Raw genomic sequence first — 23,246 nt, 5'->3', positions numbered from 1 at the left:
AAAGAAGACGAGGCAGAACCTGCCTAAGATGGAGCGATGGCGTAGGCCAGGACGCCAGACAGCTTTTAGGGATATCAAATTGGTGGACCTCGGCGCAAAACCGGGATGTCTGGAGTTCCTTATTAAGGCAGGCCTAGACCGGATACCGGTTGTTGGGTCGTTGATGATGATGATGATTTTTTTTTGGATGCTTTGAAGGAATTGAAATTGCAAATTGGGTCTTAACACCTCGCTAAATAAATGTATAGCCTGGACTAGTTCGAGGTTTCATTTCAAGAAGATATTTGCTTTTAAGTGCGTACAGATGTATTTCGGACACCCGGAAAGTGTGGCCTCTAAATGAGATTAGTTTCAAACTCCAATACATGTTTTTGGCATGGAAGTCTTCAGCTACGAAGAAGATTTACTTCTACCAAATCTGTTGAAAAAGCTTACAAACTGTTCTGCAGAGATAGTGAATCTCATTCTCTTCAATCTCTCTCAGCTCATTTTTTTGCGGGAAGAGTTTGAAGAATCTGCATTTGGTTCCGCATGAGTTTTTGCATCATGTTTTGCATTGGACTCTTATAGATTCTAGATTAGTTGCTATTCAGTACGCTGTGTTGATTTGAAATGATTGAAATTCACAACGTCAGCATAAGACAAGGTCGACTGGATTTAAGTACACACAAGTCTGTCCGGACCGTTGGGAACTGTAATTGGGTTTAGGTAACCGATTAAAGGACTTTTGGTTGATGATCGGGATCTTTGCGTCAATTCAACGTACAGGGGTCATCCCCTTTAATTCACAATGTGGTTGTTATTACTGTTATTTAAGGAATATTGGTAACCGTTTTTAGCAGTAATTGTTAATATAATTGAATGTTATATAATTTGACATGAGTTCTACTTGCTCCCGGTCAATTCTTCAGTGTTTCACAGATATGCACTTTAATGCGATACTAAAATACTAAAAATAAATAAAAATATATATAAATAAATAAAATAATCTAAAATAGACCAAATAATTAAAATTAAATCTGGGTATATCGTTATTCCTCTAAGTGATTTTACATTCAACCTATATTTCATTTTTTAATTTCTTTAATTCAAGAAAAATTTTATAGATGATAATGAGACATAAGCACTAGACTTGGCTTATTTAAATTGTTATGATATGTACATGTAGACATATGCTCGCAACCTCGCAGCCTTGGAACACAAACCACCAATGTTTGTAAACGAAGATATTCAGAACGTACCGGGATAGGCTATAATTTCAGCGCAGCGGAATATCGTCATGATTTTCTTCTATAATAAAAACGAAAGCGCGATGGTTGAGGGGTTAAAGCCCTAGGCTCCGGATTTCGTTGTCCTTGGTTAGAAACCTTGTCGCCATGGATGTTTGTGGTTGTACCGATGTTATGAGCTTATCAATTGAATAGTATTAAGTGTGATGGTAATGAAACTGAAGCACAACCTCGAAAACCGAGGAAAAAACAAGGGCAACAAAAGAAACTCAGTGGATGCCCTATACTTCACGAAGGTGTGACCGGGAGACATGCATTAAAATTCAAGTATTGAGGAGGGAGTTGGTCCTTCTGTGTGTAGTCTATGTATCATATAAATGTGAAAACTAAGAGACCTCTTTCTAAAAGTATTAATTGGAACCTTTTATTTGATGGCTATGTTTAGTAAAAATAACTCCCACCTTTTGCTAGAGGGAACTCTTCTCCACCCGTAGGATGCCACTCACTGTATGCATGAAGATCTACAGTTTTAACTTGAAAATGATTCGAAGGAAGTTGAGTCAACATTGCTGATGTGATCAATGCAGGAGGATGCAGATCGGAAACTAGCCTGTTCTCTGACGATCAGTTAAGAGCCATGGGGACATTACACGAAGAAAAGTTTATTTTTCAAACTTTCTTTTTTACTAGAAATGAACATTCAACAATTATGAAACTATACAGACTTGAAAAGTTGTGACATATAATTGGCGCAGAAATTTTAAATCGGCGTATGCTCTCCCTTCGTGGTCTTTGATCCGAAAAAAGTAAATTATGATATTTTATCTTAGAGACATATAGCTTCTATATGCCGTGCCCAAAAATTAAAAAAAAAATGCAAAAAAAAATTGTTTTTTTTCTTAACTTATTAGAAAATAATTAATTGGATGTGTTCAAAAGTTCAATTTCAAGTCGATCGGTTGAATAATTTTCACAAGTCGATTTTGAAAAAGTTGTTTTAAGATAAATGCATTTAAAGTTTTGAAGGACTATGGGAGGCAGAAACGTCTTCCTGGAACGGGCTGCAGCATGAACAACAAAAATGAATTTCAGCAAAACTGTAATCGTATGTCCCCCTTTAATCTCCTTGCTATCGTGGATGAGGAGTCTACCGTTAACGACGTTGGTCAAAATATCGAAAAACTACGTAACTACGGTAGCGGAATCATTATCGGTTGCGGCAGCTTCTGCCTCACTGACCAGCGCAATATAAAATTCCCTTTTGAAGCAAACCTCTCATCATTGTTATTATTGTTCCCAAAACCACGTTTCCCTATCACATATTCCAACAAACTATTATTAGAGCCCACCTTGGTATTCAGATCACCTATTACAATGATAACGTTACCTTTAGAAAGTCCTTCCTGGACTGTAATGAATTTTCCATAGAAAGCCTTCTTCTCGTCTGCATCTCAAGTCTGGACCACAATATTGAGGTGAGTATTCTGATACTGTTGGTCTTAGTGGATATGGTAGGCATTGATCCGTCATCGGATTCACGCTTAATTCCAGCAGGTTTGCCAAAGTACAATAGCACTATACCGCAAGAGCGAGAGCGGTGTTCCCTAGAGTCCTGCTATCTTACCTGGCTTAACCCCAGTATGTCCAACCTGTATTGTTGGAGTTGAAACAAGCAAGCATTTTGCGAGCGTCGATATCCTCGTACCAGGAGCGTCTGCGTATTCTAGAATCTAGTCATGAACCGTTGTTTAAAGGTCGCAGTAGCAGGATAAGTCCGAGTTGGAGTCATAGCAATCCTCTTTGATTAAAAAGGGAATTCGAGAATTGTAGGTTATCCACAAATCTTTTTTTCTTTTAGTCGCCTTTTACGCTACCTCAGTGGAGGCCGCCTTACCTCCTCCCTGAGACGCCTAGGCCTACTCTCAAAAGGGCTTGGTACCGCATATTGCGGAGTTAATTTTTCGCAATTATTTTGTTTGTAAACTTATGGTTGGCTGGTAATTGGATACGTAGTCAAAGTCTCCACATACATAACCCCTACACTTGAAACATTCAGCTTTACGTCCGAAATTTGATGAAAATTATCATGCAGACCCTCCCGTACCTAAGAGTAATATGGACTAGAATTTTGATTTGTCTCAGCTATCCGGCGACCTAGGCCATCGCTCCGTCTCCGACAGTGTCCGCCTCGACTTATTTTTCTACCATAGATATTCCCTTTATAGATTTTCCAGGCCGAATCATCCTCATCCATAAGTAACCCGCCGACCGTAACCTATTGAGCTGGATTTTATCCACAACCAGACGGTCATGGTATCGCTCATAGATTTCGTCGTAAGTTTTGCTATGCAAGCGTCCATCCTCATGTAGGGGACCAACAATTCTTGGGAATATTCTTCTCTCGAACACGGCCAAGAGTTCACAAATTTTCTTGCTAAGAACCCAGATTTCCGGGGAATACATAAGGATTGGCAAGATCATAGTCTTGTACAGTAAGAGCGTTGACCCTATGGTGAGACATTTCGAGCGGAACCGTTTTTGTAAGCTGAAATAGGGTCTGTTGGCAGCGAACAACCGTGCGTGGATTTCATCATCATAGTTGTTATCGGTTGTGATTTTCGATCCTAGATAGGAGAAATTGTAGTCTCCTATCTTTATTCTTCCCGTTTGACCAGTGCGGTTCGATGTTGTTCGTTTTTTAATTTTTGCCGCTGACGTTGCCACCATATACTTCTTCTTGCTTTCATTAATGTGCAGCCCGAGATCTCGCGTCGCCTCCTCGATTTGGATGAAGGTAAACGGTACATCTCGGGTCGTTCTTCCCATAATGTCAATATCGTCAGCGTAGACCAGTAGTTGGGTTCTTTTGCTTTTATCTGGCCTAACACATTGGTCAGGGTCAGCCTAGTCAGTCTTATCAATTTCGTCGGGATACCAAATTGTCTCAAGGCCGTGTACAGTTTTATCCTTGCTATGCTGCCATATGCGGCTTCAAAGTCGATGATCTGTTGTTGATTTGCCTGGAATGAGGCCTCTCTTTGATATTGGCCAATGATTTTCTGGGCATATGGGGCTATCCGGTCTAGAAGATAGCGGATAGCGGTCTTATAGATGGTACTCAGCAACGTGATCCCTCTATAATTGCTGCACTGCGTGACATCCTCCTTTTTAAATATGGGACAGATAATGCCTCGTTTCCAGTCGTCAGGCATTGATTCGCTTTCCCACACCTTGAGCATCAGGTGATGAACCACTTGGTGTACTTGGTCGCCTTCATATTTAACCAATTCGGCTGTAATTCCATCGGCCCCTGGCGACTTATGGTTTTTAAGCCGGTTGATTGCACGGACTGTTTCTTCTATGCTTGGTAGTGGCACCATTTGCCCGGTCGTCTTCAGTTGGCAGAACCTTCAACTCGCCGATATTTTGATTGTTGAGCAGTTCATCAAAATATTCAACCCATCGCTCTAATATGCCCATTCTGTCGGAAATCAGATTTCCCTCTTTGTCTCGGCAGGATGAGCATCGAGGTGTATAAGGCTTCATCTTGCTGACTTGTTGGTAAAACTTCCGCGCCTGGTGCGGTTGCTCCCTGTACTTTTCGAGTTCACAGACCTGTTGGTTCTCTCACGCTTCCTTTTCCGTCTTTGAAGTCGCTTTTCCGCTCGACGGAGTTCTTGATAGGTCCCTGCGCGTGCCCGCGTTCTTTGAGAATGCAACATTACTCGGTATGCAGCATTCTTCCATTCCGTTGCTAGCTTACATTCATCGTCCAACCAGCCGTTCCGACTTTTCTTGCAGCTGGGGCAAGTCTATTTGTGGCCGTATCAATGATAACTTTCTTCAGGTGATTATGAAGATGATTATGAAGATCATTTGTTGATACTTCTTCTCCAGGACATCCGTTAGCTGCGGTTTTTTCGGCATCCATTTCGTCTTTATAGGTGCTACGGAGGGCTCTATTGTGAATAGCTTCAGTATTCACTTTCACTTGATTGTCGGAGGGGATGCTGGGTGTTGCTCTACCGAGCTCGGAGCATTATGCCAGTGGGGTAGTGATCCGAGTCTATATTGGCCCCCCTATAGGTTCTGACATTCATCAAGGCTGAGACGTGGCGGCGTTCATTCAGGACGTGGTCAATTTGGTTGAAAGTGGTCCTGGCTGGAGACCAACAACCATTTCGTGTGATACTGCTAACTGAATAATCCGGAGTCCGTTATCATTGGTATCCCTATGTACGCTATGGGAGCCAACGTATCACTTAAATACGGGCTCCATCCAAATTGACTGTTGAAATTCCCAGGTTTGATTGTAATATTATGCTTAGGACAAGCTTCGAGGGTCTTCCCCGTAGAAGGTATCCTTTTCCGACTCTGCAGTCTCCTCTGTAGGGACGTGAACGTTTATGAGGCTTATATTTCTAAATTTGCCTAGCAAACGCAGTGTGCATAGCCTTTCGCTTATATTTTCAAAGCCGATAACAGCAAGTTTCATTTTCTGGCTGACTAGGAAACCTACTCCGAGCACATGGTTTACTGGATGGCGGCTATAATATATGGTGTAGCGGCTCCTCTCCAGGAAACCGGTCCCTGTCCAACGCATCTCTTGCAACGCTGTTACATCAGCCTTATATTGGGGCTTGGTAGCTCCATCTCTGTACAGGAAGTGCATGTTCCATTCCGTGGTTTTAAAATCCATTGCGTCCGAGGCTCCTTCCGTGGCTTCGGTTTTCGTGTAGGGTTGTGAGCCCTATCCAACCCCCAACCTGGAGGACCAGTTGGTACAATTTGTCCCGTTTTTAGGCGCGGGAGACTCGCATTCATCCTTCTCAGTTTGCAGTTTTCCATTAAGAAAGATTCCCCAGCGATCACCACGTCGAGGTGTTGGTTCAGCAGGCGTGTCCCAGGACTTATGCTCCATTGTGAGTACGAATCCCCGTTTCGCCTTCTATAACTTAATAGGTTGATTTCCTTCAGACTTTGCAGATTGCCTTAAATTACCACTTGTACTTGACACTCGAAACCGGAATAGGATGAGGGGCCTGGATTTCATATACATAAATGCACTATAGTGATCTTCTCTGATTTTTGGGTTGATTTTGTTTCACACAAAACATTAGAAACGGTAGAAATAATATTTCGTCAGTAACATGCTAATTTCGTAAAAATATCTTAAATGACAGGACGCAGGAAATGAAATTTTCTGAGGCATGAAAACTAAGGTTGATCATTAGTTCGTTAAATTATTCCCCAGCCTTCCACAATGAACTAGGTTAGCATTCCTAGTTATTAGAGGAAGGATATCATTTCATTAGGAATTCAGACATAATAACGGTCCTAAACTGCATGTTTCACTTATAAACTGGGCAATAATGCTAGTAATGAATATTTAATTTATTTTAAATGAATATATATTAAAATGAGTCTAGTTCTTGGTTTCATGAAAAGTGAAAACCAGAAATATTAGAATATTGTAGACAAATTCAGATTTATATTGTTAATAACATATATATAATTTCTTGCAACATCCGGCAGTAGCACGGCACAGCAGATGGCAACAAACTGCAAAGCGTTATTATTACTTGTAAATTTTCAAGGTTTTCTACTATGCCACATAAAATGCAGTTCCTTAAGAAAACAGTCAATAAGTGCAGGCACGATAAGCAGAAGGCATAGTGATGGCGACCTTTTACGTTTCCACTCTCCAAAGTGAGCTACTAAGAGATTGGTCAGTTGCATAGTATCAGTAAGTTTTTCCATTCAGTTTCGCACAGCTTACGCAAAGACCCGATATTTTCTGTGGCTTAGCAGTGAGCTGCAGACTTGGCTAGCATTCGTCAGAAGCGAGTGAGCCTGAGTGATCAGCTCAGTGGTAGTGGTAGTACTAGTCTGATCTGTGGAGCGCTCTGACTATCTGTTAGCTTTTGGATTTGAATGAATGAAAGTGTACAGTGCTGTTGATATAATTTTGTACACATTTCCCGACTTGGCCACCCAGTAGTCCCCTAGGGTCTTTTTCAAATGAATGACATTGAATCGAAATACTTCGGCTGATTCGATAAGTTTAAAATTTCGTTTGCTGTGTTATGACTTTTATCACGGTTTTTTTTGTAGTGTTTAGTTGAAGCAAAGAGGTCTTTCCAGTAAATTTTTAATTCGTAGTCATGTTGTGTTCTGCGAATTATATTAAGGAATACTTAACATCAGCGAGCCACTTCGTCACGCTGCTTCCAGGGCAGTGTCTGACGATTTGCCTCTGCCCTGCTTTTTTTTTCGCTAGTATCTTGTTAGCACTGATGAAGGGAACAAGTGGTTCCCGAAATACTGATATTTGCAAGAGCAATAAATAACACTAGCGAATAGAAAAGGCAAGTTTGAATTATTTCAAATATAATATTATATAATTTGTTTGAGAATCTGCATAGAGTGTATTTTCTGGTCTAGACTCACGCTAAGGTGTGGAGCATGGAAAAGCCTTCGACGAGACATTTGACGCCATTTCAATGTGATAATTAAAATATAGACACTCACCTGAATCTGCATCCAGATATCTTATGCATTTCTACCGAGGATGCGCTCAGTGTGCGACGATATGAAACCTTTTTAGTTTCTTTTCAACTTCTATCATTATACACCAAAGAACTTCGCAAAAAAATAATTTAAAATTTTCCCGGATTCACGAAGATCTTCTTACCATCGAGTCTCCTGGAGTTCGACTTGAAACCCAGTTGTCTTCTGGTAGGCATTCATGTAATTAAATCAACGACGAAGGCTACCAGTGATCAATTTGGCGTATTTTGTAAAAGGCAAATGATCTCAATTATGTTCTGGCACATGCCGCAAAAGGTGTAGGCACTTTAACTGTTCTCCGCTGTGGGCCACTATTAGGATTCACTATTAGTTACGTGATTTCTATCTGTTATGATATGACTAGGAAGCTTGCTCTGTGGAAACTTTCCCCCCATCCCATTACCTACTACTGAGTTCAATACTGGCTACTCATGGAATATCTTAATATTGGTGCCTATACTAGGTCAATGAGATCTTGTGCTTTGATATTGCGTACTTTGATTTCGGTACCGTTACTCGTGACTTTTCTGAATAACGTATTCATTTCAGGGAGTATAGTGTTTGTTGGACTTGCGCAGCGAAATACTTTTCATTATATCTGATCAAAAAATCGAATGTATAGAAAATTCGTAAAATATTAGGCTAATGAAACTGCAAAATCCACAGAAAATAACAGCGCGGTAAATATATAATTCCACGCTAAATTAAACATGTTAAGGGTGCTTGAGCAAGTAGTACTCAACCCAGCTATAGTATTTCGCAAGTAGTTTTTTTTTTAAGTTTGTTAATATTTTGGAAGAGTTTATGTTGTTTGTTTAGTGTCCGCATAGTTGAGTGGTGGCAAAAGGTTATCGTACGTAGCCTACTCAGCTGTTAATGAGTACCTCAGTCAAATCAGGGTAATAATTTTGGGCGAGCGCAATACTGACCACATTGCCTCCTATAGGGCACTATAATACTGTAGTGTACCCTTACGGTCTTGAATGAAGTGCTTTAACACATTTCAAGGCCCTTATCCAATATGGATTGTTGCTCCAACGATTATCAGGTCATGATCCAGTATGGATTGTTGCGCCAACGATTATTATTATTATGTTGTTTCTGAACAAAGTAGATACGTATAGCGTAAGCTGATGAAAAAGTGAATATGATCTAGTATTTTTCTAAACGTTGTTGGTATAAGCCGTCGAAAAAAGCGGTACGTAAAATTGTTAAATTTTCGAAATTTTCTCAATTTTCTTCTAGGCACTTATAGCGTCGTTAAGCTTTTTGGAAAGAGTTAAAAAACCATTTTTGATTTATTTTCAAAAGGGTGCTCTACAACGTTTAGTGTAAGTTAGAACCGGACAAAAAGCTCCTGTCGTAATTAATCGCGTATTCTTAATTCTTGGGCATAATGAACACACTTCCATTGAATATCAACTAAATCAACTAAAAAAAATACAAATTTGGAATTTCACATTCGCTTTGTCAAGAAAATGGTCTGCTGCGAACAAAACAAAACATGTTTTCAAGGCTCGTAACAACCAATGGCTCGATTGTGTAATTAGTTCCCTCGGAATTTTTAAAATTCTGATAATATTGATGTTTATGGGTCAAACAGCGTCATCAGGTCGGCCTTCAAAGGACTTTGAAGAAAAAAGCGAAAGAGCGAAACTTCGCGAAAATCCCTGTCTTGATCAAAACCACTTCGCCTCGCGTTAGTTGTTACATAATTGCAAAGAGCAATGCGGCCCAAATTATAAATGATTTGCAAAGAGTTCCTATATATTGATGCATTCAGGTGTTAAAACGAGTGTGGCAAATATTTATATATTATAGCGTATTGGCAGCAAAGGAAAAATGCCATCCGGATACAATATCCATTACTGATATTTCCGCGGAAGTCACTCTACAAAGCTTAGTTGACCATACGGTGCAAAGGATATTTGCGGTAGAAAAGGAAAATATAGAGCAAACAAAGCAGCGTGAACTAGTTATGACGAGTAAATAGGGATCTGATGGAAGCAGTGGTCACCCAAATTACAAACAAAAATTCCAGGATAATGATTTAGATAAATCCGACGAATATTTGTTTGTAGTTTGAATTGTTCCTTTACAGCTTAAAAAAATTTCAATATTATTTAGTAAAATCCGCGGCTGCCATCTAAGACCTATCAAAATTTTATTTCAGAAAGAGAGCAAGTAGTTAATACTTCAGGAAATTGAAAAAGTCAAAGATCAAATCAATTGTTGTAACTGCAACTGCAATAAACGTGGTCAACACAATATAATACAGTTTTCACCTAACGATGATGGATTAAAAGGCATTTAGACAAAGTAGCTGAATTATAAATTGCAGCCACGTTGCATGCTTGGATCAGATGCTTTTAGGAGACGATGGAATATTTGTTTCATATGTTTTTAATCTTTCACAAAAATCAACATTTTGCAGATAGAATTCTCATACATTGTATGCAAAAATTTCTTTTGCTTTTCTGATGGGGTAGATATTTGACGTATAGTTGAATGATGTTCCATACCTTTGTTTTAAGCCCTTACCTTTTAAGATGAAAGTGTTAAATAATTACTAATTCGTACTTTCTTCGTGCTAGATATCAAAAATAAAGAATGGCCACGCCTACTTTTGCAATGAATTACTGTTTTGCAGTTATCAAAATAATTTTAAAGCAGAGTTTTGTGCAAAATTTCAGGCTTCCATTTCCAATAATTGTATAGTTAGGACTTTTCTTTCACGCTAAATGTAACGTTTGCGTAATGCTAAAAGGTCGTCTTTCGCACAATCTTCACCAATCATTTGATCCTTACTAATTTGGGGTGGGGGTCAAAGAAATGATGTGGGTAAAAAGAAAGCGTTTCAATTTTTTGAACTCTTTTGAAGTTGCAGTTTCATATTTTTTGCCATGTTGTTGCTCGATGGATAGGCTTTTTTTACTGGACGCCGTTAGTTTTCCCCATTGAAAGACAGGCATTTCTCCAGATATTTTCAACTACAGATACCTATCTCGAATTTCTTCCGCCTAATCTTTTTAAAACTCAATCTATGGGCATCGCTGTTTGCATGCAGAATCTCAATGAGGAGTGTGCTATCATAAGGAAGAGAATCCGTTTAAGGGGGTCATCTCGTGTGAAGGCCGGTTTTTTGGTTTTCTTTTGAAATTTTTTGTGAAGAACTGGATAAAGATACAAATACGAATTTTTTACCATAGATTTATTAATATCTTGAGCGTACACAGTAACTTTTCCAGCCCGATTGCATAGTTCGTTATTGAAATACAGAGCAATTTATATACCCATCTCCAAAAAAAAGTGTTTTTCTGCTGCCACGCTAGAGGGCGTTGCGATCATCTTTATGAAAAAAGTAAACGGCACTTTAACGTGCAGACTTAATCGCAAACTAGGATTATTAAAAAATATTAAAAGGTGTTAAACTTTTTTTTGTGAATTTTGGTGTTTTTTCACGGTTTCTTCAATAAATCGAGCGCAATGCTGACCACATTGCCTCCTAGTGTACCGTTACGGTCTAGAATGAAGTGCTCTAACACACTTCAAGGTCCTGATCCAACATGGATTGTTGCGCCAACGATTATTATATTATTATTCTTCAACAAATAAAAAAAACTACTGAATGAATCGCAATTATCCTAGTTTGTGGACCGTAGAAATATGTTCTGAATAAGCCGTAAAAATTTCAAAGAATTTCGTTGGATAGATTTTGGGCTATGGTGGCAGCCGATTTTCAACATGCAGTTTCGAGAAAAACGCATTTAAAAAGTAGAATGTGATTTTTAGCCATAAAACCTTAACTGGCTGTTAATCTACTATATCTAGTCCATAAACCTTAGGTTCTTTGAAGAAACACATGTGCAGTCTTGGCTTCAATTCTTGTCCTTTTAGTGAAGTCATTCGAACGTCATTTGGACCGATGAATACGCGCTTTATTACGGCGATCGACATATATCTGGCATGTGACTTATCACGTGTTTAACACTCTAATTTCCGAACAACTCCGAATATCAAAAAATCACTTCGCCCATATATTCTACACTTTATCTAGATACAATTCATGCCAAAAAATTCGATTCCGCGAATCCGACACACGGGATGACCCCCTTAAAATTTGGTGTAGCTTTTATCCCTATTGAACGGCCTATTTAACGTGAGTACCCTAAATAAGGAATGGAACTCATCTTTTAATTTGACTCTGTTGTTTCTCTTTAAATTGATGGAAATAATATAACGCAACAAACGCAGTCTCCCGGTAATGGAAACGAAGATGTGTCGTTGGACCAGTGACGTAAGGCATAGCATGATCACATCCCTAATGAGGGTATCTGTCGTCGATGTGGGATTACACTGATAGTGGAAATATTGCGAGAGATGTGTTTTGGATGGTATGAACATGTAATTCGCGCCGACGAGAATTCATTTCCAAGATCGGTCGCAAACTTCAAGTTGATACAACGATGGTTTGGTGCGCTGGATGGTGATTTGAAAGCTTCTCTAGCATCTAACCAGATCAGACCTATGACCGAGCGAAATGGGGCAACCAATCAAAATAAGCCGACCTCGCTTCTACGCGGGACAAAGGCTGAAGAAGGAAAATAAGTAGAAAATTTCCTTCCTTGCAAACTGGAATTAGGATGCATGAAACTTCCAAACACTCAGATTTCAATGCCTAACCCCCCGGGTAGCTCATAATAATCATTAAAGCGGACATTCTGTCGCTTTCTTGATTAGTGCAGAGGTTAGCATGAATGAAAAAATGCTAGAGCCGTTTGTTTGCTGCAACTTTAGCCTTAACTTCCTGTACTTGTGTCACCGGTCGCGTTTCGTGGCGTTTTCTTTCTTGAAGCTATAAAGTCTGGTTCTGGTTAAACAAGCGTATAGCGATTGGCTAGCTTGAATAACAGTCGATCAAATGCAAAATCCGATATGTTGTTTTAGTTGTTCACCGAATACAAATCCGTTCAAATATTAATAGTCATAAATAATTACGCCGCTATCAGCCTCAATAGAGGATGGCTACGTTTGGAATTTGCTACACTTTATTTACGTTATCATTTTTTATTCTTACGTCTAAGTGCAATTAAATTGCTTATAATTGAATTTATTGGAACGGAAATTCAATTGCATGATCAATAAAATTTGTGATTTATTAAGTACCCAATAGTACATCGATTTTAGGTAAACGGTGGCGCATTCAGCAAATTGCGAGATGAGTGAACGAGTTTGGGCCTCGAGAATTGATTAACTCCAGATATTTCCTTTTCTTCTTCTTCAGTCTTTTTCCCGGTCAGAAGCGGCGTCAGCTGGTCTTCATTGGTTTCATCTTTTTATAGGGTCAAAAGTGTAATTCGTATGTAGTCAGGCAACCTTTAAATCAGCATCTAGCGTATCAGGCCTCCGTTGTTTCGGCCGGCCTTTCGGCTGTTTTCCCTGATCTATCTAATTGGAAATAATCCAACCATCATTGCGGATATCGTGCAGGCTATCGTTTAAATGCAGGCTTTTTTCCTATATTCTTGTCAAAGTCCCCAATCATCATTTTGACGTCATACCTGAGATACTGGGCGAGGGCGTGTTGTGTCCCATCAGAAAAGCGTTCTTGTCATCAGTGGTAGACTTTTCTATTATGTATGAATATTGAGAAGGCTAATATTATCCAATTCATCTCATATAAGCAACGTGCATAACTGTACTTAGCCCCACATATTCTATGTAGATACGGAAAATCACATTAATATGGCAAAATATTGCAGCTTAGTAGCTAATAAAACCTTATTCGAATTGGTCTACTGGCTGTCTCTCTTTTTGTCTGTGTGAGTAACATCGTTCTATGTTAACTTTCAGGGGGCGATGCTAATTTTAAATCCCCTCGGATGTAGTGAGTAATATCGTTCTGCGTTAAGTTTTAGGAGGAGCCCATACCGAAGGTGCAAAAAATCAATTTAGGCATCAAATAAAAGCTCTTGATTACTTTTTTTAAAAGTTCTGACATTTGATGCAAAAGGATGGATTGTGGGGGTTGGGAAGTGATCTTTTCTATCACGAATCCATTCTCAAAAAAAATCTAAACTGAAAAGTCTGAAAAAAGTCACTCAGTGCCACTCAGAATACGACTTCAAAAATTTCGAGGCGATCCGAATAAAATTGACTTAGGTATGATCGATGAAAGGCAAGAATCAGTACCGTAGACCACCTGAATTTGAAAATGACATCCGATGGCCGAAATTACTCGAAAACTACTGAATCAATCTTTTCGAAATGTGACAGGCTTATTCATTATATAATATATCATAATATTTATTTGTTCGATTTTTGTTCAATAAAAAATGACCCTTTTTTCTATCAAATATTCAAATCAGACCATTAACCTTGACTGTACACCATTTTGTGAAAAATGCATATTTTCTTAAATCCTTAAGGTAATATAATACTGGGTTAACAAAGCTTTGTAGTTTTCTTTAAAAAAATCATGAAAATGATCTATTTTTTTACGCTACAAGTGTGGTTAACCCCTTTAATCTGTATTTCCTTTTACTTCTATTGGAGTTGGATCTTTGTCAGTTACCACTCCATGATAACTATCAAGATCTGAACCTGAGAGACCATCGCAATTGCGAATGCTGTAGGAATATTGACTTCTATTTTTCTTGTATGCAGTACGTTAAAATCTCTGAAGTATCTACTTATCAATTAGTCTTTTCTAACTAAGTACATTACAGTCAGTATTTCCAAAAACTTCTTTTTACTACTGTGAAGTTGCTTCTGTTCAAGCACTAGCAGCTGAAGACAACCGACCAGAGACCTTCCCATTCAACGAAATTTCAGACCACCAGTTTCTTGTTAGCTTTCAATGCGTTGTGTCGCCGCTCTGGTATTTTCACGCGCCAGGTGAACGAAAAATCGCGGATCTGCTCACCTTTCCGATATTTTTGATCTTGGTACGTCCGCGCGACATTACTGGTGATTTGGTGAATTCAATAGTAATTTTTTGTGAAAATTATCCCCTTTCCCAACTAAAAGCATCCTCACAATATTCCTCAACTGCACAATATTCAACTAGCCCTTTAGTACGGCTACATTCGCATTTAGTGGGGTTATTGGAACACTATCTTCACCTTCGGTTGAAATATCTGAAAAATGTAACAGTCATCGGATCGCGGAACTAAGAAATATCTGTATTGTTATAGAAGTGAACGAAGTGAGTGGGCGAGTTAAGTGCAAAATCTATTTATTTCGTCTTGAGCTTAGTTGTGTACGAAAGTAAGGTTGGTCGGTGTCACCTGGGACCTGATTGTGTCTTATACACTACTTTGGATATTCGCCAACAAACTGGATTTTAAATTGCGAAACGGCGCCAGTAAGTCCGGTTACATTAGGCTAATTTTTCTGTTCTAGTTTTATTTCTTCGACCATGGTTTAATATGATAGTTTGTTTGCATGTTTGGAAACGGTCCACTCATACTTTCATGACAATTTTCGCTCCTTTTGTTAAGCCTATTTGACTGGTGAATAATAATATATTGTATTTGATTTAAATGGAAACGATTGAGTGCTCGTTTCGTAGGAAAAAGATGATTGAATAGAATCAATTGCAGCGTCTTGGTTGGATAGTTTTCATGAGTTATTTGCCTGCAACTGAATTTCGTTATTTGCTAGAAACTTTTCAGTAAACCAATTTGATATTTTTGGGTCTTAACCACATGCACGTTTTATTCATATACGATTATTATTAGCTGAATTCATCAGTATCTATTTTCTTGGATGAGGAGTTTTACTAAGCTATTTTAGAAAAAAATTATTAGTTCAATTAAATTGCTGCATACAGTAAACACCTTGAATGAGTATGACCAATGATTTTCCATATGGTTGGGTATCAGAATATCGTATATTAAAAGAGCAGATAAAATCCTTAGGAAATAAGGAATAAAAGAATTTGATAATGCTGAAACCATCCATGTCAGTTCTGTTCATTCTAAGTTAACTCTAAATAGAAAAGCCTAAATAAAAGACAGCAGTTCTCTAACCCACACTAAGGATCTCTAGGAATTCTCTTGAGATTGTTTACCTAACCTCCTGCAGTTTGGCTCTAGCTAAAGCGGGCAATCGCCAAGGGAATGCTCTCTCCTTCGCAATGTCCGCAATGTGAATTGTAGAGTCCCCCGTGCAGACCACCGTAATCCTACACGCATTTACATGGCCCAAGAACACTCGCAATCGGGTCTTTTCATAGGAGGGCCAAGTTCTTCATGATTGCGGTAACAAAACGTTATAAAAATAAACAATTTAAACATAAATTTCCAATATATTTGCATTTTTGAGGAGTTCGACTACATTATTCAATTTTTGTTAATCTCAAGACCGAGATGTTCATTTGTGGTTTCGGTGCATCAAATTCGATGAGCAGAATTAGCCTTAATTATTAAGGAAGGATACTTTTTATGAACAATTACACGTAGTCCAGGAGAGACTTGCTAAAGTTTTATTGTTATCGTGATAGGTGAATGCCAAAGTGACTTCTGACAGTACCTAGCTTGTGAATGTGGTGGGTATGGTGTTGATGACCGTAAGAGTAACGATGAAAGGTTTGTAGATTATTGAAACTTTCACCCCTTATCATTGGCAGCACATTGATTGAGCAGAGAGCCTTCCACATGGTCGGTTTGGGGAACATCTAATCAAATCTGAATTTCTGAATGTGTATAACAAAGGGGTGCTAACGTCGGCCTCGGAAGATGATAGTCGCTTACTTTCACTTGCGTATCGCTACTGCATTTGCTCACAGGGCAACAGAGCGTTGCCTTTATTATTAAAATTTTCTTGCTACGCACAAGAGACCAAATCAGATCAACCCTCCTGCTCGAGGATTTGTGTGCCACAATGACGGTGGTAATGGAAGTAAAACCTGCAGGTGGACTTTTCAGTGATCCTATAGGGTACGTTAACGGTTTCACATCCACGAAGGTGAAGAGGTGAAGCGCTGAAAAGGACACTTCACCATAATTCTGAAACCTATGACATACGGCGAAGTTCTACCTCTTGTGGATAATATTTCAATATGATATATGGAATAACCATAACACAGTTTTATGGGAAAATTGAAGGAGTATTAACGTACTTTCCACTGTTGGAAACAACGGTTCGACAGCTTGATGCACAGAGAGCAGGCTGGCGTTGCTCTGGATCCTCTTGGATTCCGGAGAAACGAGTAACGATTATGAAAGTAATATCTGTCCACGCAAAATATCATTAGTTGCGGCGAGGCATTTAAAGTTGAAACCGGTGTCTGTAGGGTTGTATTTTGTCACTAGTACTTTTTCTTTTCATTATCAGGGACTTTTCCCATGTTTCCTTGGTTGCAGGACATAGAGGAGCTACATGGGGAATATTATCTTTCCTCAAACACCTCGACTATGTTGATGATATCTGCTTGCTGTCTCACAGAGTCATCAACCTTGGCTAAATGATTCTATATTTGGAAAAGGACGCAAGTAGATCCGGATTGAAGATTAATACCAACAAAACAAAGTTTTCAGTTTGACTGGCCATGGTGCTCTTTCTATTTGCATTAATGGCAGAACAACGAGAGCGAGCGTTAAATTCATCACCTTGCTGTTTTGTCCAAAATTTGGAAATACAACTGTGTCAATACCAGTATCAAGCTCAGGCTGTTCCGTGCTAAAGTTCTCCCTGTGTTATTATATGGAGTAGTATATGGAAAGTCATTACCATTGTCGCTTGAAAGCTCCAAACTTTCATCAACTCATATCTGTATCCTGTGAGTGGGGTATTCTCGTCTGAGACAGTAACAAATGAATGAAGAACCCGATTGAGTAACGGGCCAGATACCCGTAGAGGTATTGCGGAAATCGGTAATGTCAGTGAATAGGTTACACATTAAGAAAGGATGACAAAGTCATTGCGGGATGCGCCATTTAAGGGAACCCACTAAGCCAGAATGGTCGACGAGTGGGTCGCTCTAGAGTTCTAGCTTCTTACAAAAACATGGGGCGAGTCAAACCAGTAACTCCGCCAAAGATGGCGGATGGAGGTGTAGTTGACGCATTCTAGCCCACATGTATACGTATATAAAATAATACAGATGAATTTGATGAAATTCTCGCCGAGTACAATTGACTTTTGTTCTTTTTTAATGCGTTTTCTTCCTTGAATGATCGTTTAGTTTAGCATTTCATTGTTTTTTGAGGTACGTTGTCTGATATCAATACCGGAAGGACTCTTGTCTTAGATAGATCAAAATATTAATATCTTCCAGCAATTTCAAAGAAGGTCCACATTTTTCAGATTATCCTTATACTGTCTTTTTGCATATGGATGATGTGATTACTGTGGTGAATTAAAAGTCAGTGTTTCTGATAAACGGATATTACGGATTACTTACACAGGGTGCGATAAAATTTAAAAATTTGTATTTAAATTTTAGTCAACAAAGAATAGAAGAAATAATAGCATTAGAAAATGTGTAAAATGTCACAGACAAAGTTTTTTTCAAAAATTCTTCCTTTCAGTCCACAATTTGTCATTTTTTTCAACCCTATGTGAAAAACTCCATTGAATTCTCATCATCCGGAAAGTCGCAGAAGAGCTTAAGATCAAAGTGGAGTCCGCCAAAGTTGCATTTTCCTACCGGTACTTTTTTTCTCGCTACCGGTGACCTTGGTGATCTTGGCCAGAGGACGTGTAGGGTTTCGCTGGTTTCGATCTCTCGTCAGGGGCTGATGACATTTGTTTGTTCTCCGGCTGAGTCATGGATCTTGGTTAAATGGGAATTTGAAAACAGAGGCTAGCAAATATATATATATATATATGATTGCCTTTTACCCTTTGGTGGTAGCACATCAAGCACTTTTACGCGCCATCGTTCGCAATTACATGAAATGCACTTCAGCGCCTCTTAAAACTTCCGAGAAGCACGCACTCCTCCTCTACTTTTCTGCGCCAAGTGCCAATGGGGCGCCCCACACGTCGGCCATTTGGAAGAGCGGATTCCACTGCATGGCGTAGCCCGCAAAGGAATTGTCGCCCGTCCTTAATGTGTGATGTATGCACTGCCACTTTCGCCTTCCGTTCATATTGCTAGTGCGCTGAGCAAGTTCTTCGTTTGTAATAGTATCAGACTAGCGTACTCCGATGATACGACCCAGACAGGTGTTGACGAAGCTTTCGAGTGGCAGTGGTGGCTATTTTCCATGTGCTACCCCCATATAGCAACACAGAAAGAACATTAGTACAGAACAGTTCCCTTGGTCTTGGTGTTGAGGTAACTGCATTTCACACAAGGTAGCGAAGGCGGTTTTAGCGCTTTTAATGCATCGAGCGACATCCAGTTCGACGTAATCAGATGTCATATTCGATCCCTCCGGACAAGGCAGCATGAAGAACGTCACTGGTGGAATCGGCTTTGGACCTCAAATTCCTCTAAGATCGTACCTCGGTGTAGCAAGTGACATTTTTCGAATCACATGCCGCTCTGAAAATGGCTATGCTCCTGCGTATAGCACGTCAGATACACTCCTGAAGATCTACACTCTGCACACTGTTTCAGAATAATCCTGGGCGTTAATGTAGTCAATGCAACACAATCCGGAGCGGAAGCCAGTATGATAGTTACATCGAAAAAGGGCTATTGAGAAACCCTTCACATTCAAAACGGGTGCCCTTCTTCGGAATCTAAATGATCAACCCCTCCTTCCACTATCTGGGAGAGGTCTCGGATTCCCAGGATTTCCGTACGAGTGCAGCAATAAATAACTCTGCTGGAAGACCGTGAAGCCTAGCGACTTTACTCCGTCTGAGTGCATTGATGGCCGAAATAATTTCTTTTTTGCTTGGAGGAACAGTTCATATCAGTATGTTACGATGACTAGCCATTTCATTCACAAGAGGAGGAACTTCATCGGATGTTATACGTTTAAGAACCGTACTGTGTTCTTTCCACTTCTTTGGTTGCTCGTCATCATGGATGAGCAGTCGACTGTTAACGTCCTTCAGAGGACCATCGAAAAATTTGCGACCACATGTAAGTACTTTCGTGATGTGGTATCCTCATCTGAAATCATTGTGTTTTGCGGCATCTTCGGCTTTATTAACTAGCACAATAATAAACTCCCTTTTATCCCAGTGCACACAATGCTGAACTTTCCGCGATTTTGCTCCTTACCGGAGTTTGATCGCGTCACATGCATCATACCACTGGCAGCGGTTAATAGAGCCTTCAGTCTCTTTCGATGATGGATCTGCCTCGGCGATTTCGCAATTACATCATATGGCGCCCCTTTGGGACGTGGCCGACGACCTGTATAGCACCTCAGAAAACAACGTTTTCGATGGAGGTCCAAAGCTCTTTCCTGCCACACTAATGGTAATGCGCTTTTGTAGTCTGGAAAGCCGAGTGGTAGCAGATACGAATCCGATATTGGGTTGTTTCTGACGATGACCGCATGGCGCGCTCTCTTGACCTAAAATATATGGTTTTGACAGATTTTTGGCTTCCGGTTCAGATGAAGGAGTATCACATATGCACAGTGCTATGCACCATCGGAGGTAGTGGAAAAGGATGCTTTCTACGAGCAGTTACACGCAGTTCAGGAGAGGCTTGCTAAAGGTGACATTGTAATCGTGATGCGTCATCTGAATGCCAAGGTGGGATCTGGCAACACCTTGCTCGGACATGTGATGGGATGGCGGTCGTAATGATAATAGAGGGAGGTTTATGGAGTTCTGCAACTTCCATCGCCTCGTCGCCTCGGTGGAACACTGAGCCTGTTATATGTAGTAAAAGTAATCAGATTGACCACTTTGTAATCAGCAGTTGATTATGGAGATGTCTCCTGTATGTGGGTAACAAGAGAGGAGTTGAAATCGGGTTTGAAAGGGATCATCATCAACAGTTGCTTACATTCGCTTGTGCGTTCCGCCCGCTATTTCTCGCAGGGCTGGAGAGCTGCAACCTCCCAAGTTCAACATCAACCGCTTTTAAGATCCTGCTGTTACTCAATATTGGGGGGAGCTATCTAACTGACGCAAGCGAAGCTGGACTGAAAATAAACTCTAACAAAACCAAGGATCTTAGTCTTACTGGCCATCACACTGTTCCTGTTTGCATTAATAGGTAGGGCATCGAAGGCATCTACCAATTTGTATATGTGAATAGTTTTTTTATGCAAACGGAAGCACCGACTTTGATGCCGCTTGACGCAGCGGAAGACCTGCCGCCATTGTTTTGTCCAAAATCTGAAGGTAAAGGTGTCTCAACACCAACAGAAACGACAAGTTGAGGTTGTTCCACGCCAATATTCTCCCTGTGTAACTAAACAGGGTAGCACATGAAAAATGTTTGCCACTGTTGCTTGAAAGCTCCAATCCCCCATTATCAACGCCGTGTCATATGCGTGCCCCGGTCCGACACAACAAGAAAACAACTCGGGAAAACGGAAGCTGGACGCTTCAGGTTTTGTGTATTTCTTAGTATGCAGTACGTAATATATCCATATATTATGTGAGAGTATCCACTTTCGGGTGACATTGACATTTATAGTCTTCAATTTTCAAAGAAGCAACAACTTTGACGTATTATAACTTTGTTAGTAATAGTGCGATTTCCACCAAACTTGGTAAGATGCTCTACATTAAAGCCTACATCACTGCAAAATTTTGTGGTGCTAAGATGAATTTAAGGGGGGTTTCCAGCCTATTACAAAAAATTAAAGTAATATACTATTATCAACTTTATTTAAAGAGATATCGACATGGAAGTTATTTCGGAGCCCAGGCACCATATATGGGCAGCATTCTGATTTTTTTCAGATTTTTCGGTTGGTTAGTTTCTGAGAATGGCCCCCTTAAAGAAATGATCACTCTCAACCCTCCGCACTCCCCACCTTCCAATTGTCAAAACTAAGACCGGCTTCGAAAAGTACTAACCGATACCTTTAAATTGATACCCCACATGTCTATATTTGATGGATGTATATGGGAGCGTTCACAGTTTCCACCTTTCTACCAAATTCGGTGTCAATCTCTATAACCCTCTCCGAGAAAAATGTGTGTGACGGACGGACAGACAGTAAACCGATTTTAATAAGGTTTTGTGTCTACACAAAACCTTAAAAAGAACTACGTCGACCTATAAACTAGATCCCGTGAACGTGTTAATTAGAAGGTGGAAGTGGCAATGGATAGGTCATACATTAATATAGTGGAGCATTGCTCCTTGAGTACCGGATGAACTACGTAGGTCGTACAAAGGTTTTTTATTCCATATCACTCCAGGTTGGATTGTTTTTTGAACATTTGTATACCTAGAAAGGGTTGTGTTGACCTTTTATTGGAAATAGCAGTGGGCACTCCATTAGAGTATGGGTTCAAATAGAACTGGCGATAATAATTGGCTTTTTTAGTTTTTCTTTTTTGCTCTTTCTTTATCTCAAAAACGTTCTCAGAACTACATAATTCCATTAGTTCAGTTTTCAACATTCAAACTATGCAAATTAATTGATAGAAAATTTATCCAGCGCAGTGTTCTTAAGACACAAAATTTACTTTATTACAATATTGTATTTTTTAAAAGGCATATATACTGTGTTTGTTCGTAGAGATAAAAGGGGTCTTTCTACGGTCTTTATTGTGATCTTGAAAATAAACTACTTTACCTCTACCATGAAGGTAAAATTAACTTTGAAAAGTTAATTCAAGTAAACACCTACAAAAGAGATTTATCTGTTGTAAAAGTTTTCATACAATAGTCGTTAAGCAACGAACCTCAAAATATTATGTAACCCTGAATTAAGGTAATCTGTCTATATACTATTTAACTATCATTATCTTATTTGCTACTTTTTCGGGCATCGAAAATTAAGTTTCGAATTTGTCTTGATGTAACTTTCTAGCATTTGATACATTTGACCTATATTTTGTGACCTAATTAGTAATGATTGAGGAATGTGGAATGGACTAAAACGGTACTTACATGGATATGTAATAAAATCACGTGTTTTTATGTGCAATATAGTAGAAGTAACAACTGGTTATAATGCGAAGCGCAATAAGATTCTCTTGCTGCCATAAGTTGCACGATACTTTCCCATATTGTATTTTCATAATTTATGATTCTATGCTAAGGCCACACACCGTGGAAAGAGCCTATTGCTCTGCATAAGTATCATCGAAAACCCTAAGTCACTTGAACAATTTCTTTCATTCGCACTCTTTCCCAAATGAAAACTGATTACTTTCTTCGCGAGCCTCATATCTCATGGAATCCTAAATAGAACTCGTGATATTATCAGGTGAAATGTTTTTTATTGCGTTAATAGGCGCCTAAATACAAGTTCGAATTTCCTTCTCTTAAATGATAATGCAATTAATTTCAAAGCGTACATTTACCTTTTGCTTGAAGTATGTAATAAATTTCGCATTATA

General features: G+C 39.4%; 1 protein-coding gene across 1 annotated transcript in view; it reads left to right on the top strand.

The window, feature by feature from the left end:
• Positions 1-14,655: 14,655 nt before the first annotated feature.
• Positions 14,656-23,246, top strand: part of LOC119647545 (sushi, von Willebrand factor type A, EGF and pentraxin domain-containing protein 1) — a 209,427-nt gene continuing 200,836 nt past the window's right edge. Inside the window, exon 1 of the mRNA XM_038048539.1 lies at positions 14,656-15,165. The gene's annotated coding sequence lies outside the window, so the exon portion shown is untranslated. The remainder of the gene's footprint in view (positions 15,166-23,246) is intronic.

The sequence above is a fragment of the Hermetia illucens genome, chromosome 1 (genome assembly GCF_905115235.1).
Source record: "Hermetia illucens chromosome 1, iHerIll2.2.curated.20191125, whole genome shotgun sequence".
Lineage (NCBI taxonomy): Eukaryota > Metazoa > Arthropoda > Insecta > Diptera > Stratiomyidae > Hermetia > Hermetia illucens.
This window is presented reverse-complemented; position numbering and strand designations above follow the sequence as displayed.